Source organism: Penaeus monodon, chromosome 23, assembly GCF_015228065.2.
Source record: "Penaeus monodon isolate SGIC_2016 chromosome 23, NSTDA_Pmon_1, whole genome shotgun sequence".
NCBI classification, from domain to species: Eukaryota; Metazoa; Arthropoda; class Malacostraca; order Decapoda; family Penaeidae; genus Penaeus; species Penaeus monodon.
Genome location: NC_051408.1, coordinates 16862294 through 16862961, shown reverse-complemented (window position 1 = coordinate 16862961; position 668 = coordinate 16862294). Strand labels below are relative to the sequence as shown.

At 35.6% G+C, this 668-nt stretch overlaps 1 protein-coding gene across 1 annotated transcript in view; it reads right to left on the bottom strand.

The window, feature by feature from the left end:
• Nucleotides 1–668, bottom strand: part of LOC119588154 — a gene marked incomplete at its 5' end in the record, with an annotated part of 10125 nt that overhangs the window by 1049 nt on the left and 8408 nt on the right.

The window sequence follows — 668 nt, the reverse complement described above, 5'->3', positions numbered from 1 at the left end:
CTTAGGAAAGTTTTAAACTTTACGAAGACTAAAAAATAAAGTGATTTTATGTTAAGAAAGACTTTTCCTACCATGTAGTGTGTTTTTAGAAATACATACATAATTCCTTTCAAACAATGCAATTTTCATTGCAAAAAATTGTATAAGAATACATTTTCATCCTCCATGAAAATAATTTGTTAACCTTGTCATAAACTTTGGTAATTTGTGACAACATGTGGGTCCACAAAGTAAATTAGGTATCCATTCCCCAAAGAAAGAAAACAGTGGTGTAGCCACAATGCAATTTACATAGGTTCAGCAGAGTAAGCTATTTTTGGCTACATATATGCATGAGAAGTGTATACTGTAAGGGACACATTTCCAACATGTATATTAAGAAAATTTGTGGCAGGTTTATTTTGGATACCATATATCCCTATTCCTTGCTCTTTGTACCATAACTAGCCTCTATCTAACTTCCTCTGTTTATCGAACCCTGGGGACTCCAGCTTGATCCCACAGCTCCGAACCACTGCTACTTCACCCCCCTCCCTGCTGTTTAACTTACCCATCCCAAAAAATTCATTTTACCCAGAATTATAAGTCCAACCTGTTCAAAACCGTTCCCTCTCTCCTAATTCCCTCCATCCATTTTTCCTGCACAATTCATCTTCATTTTTGTACTT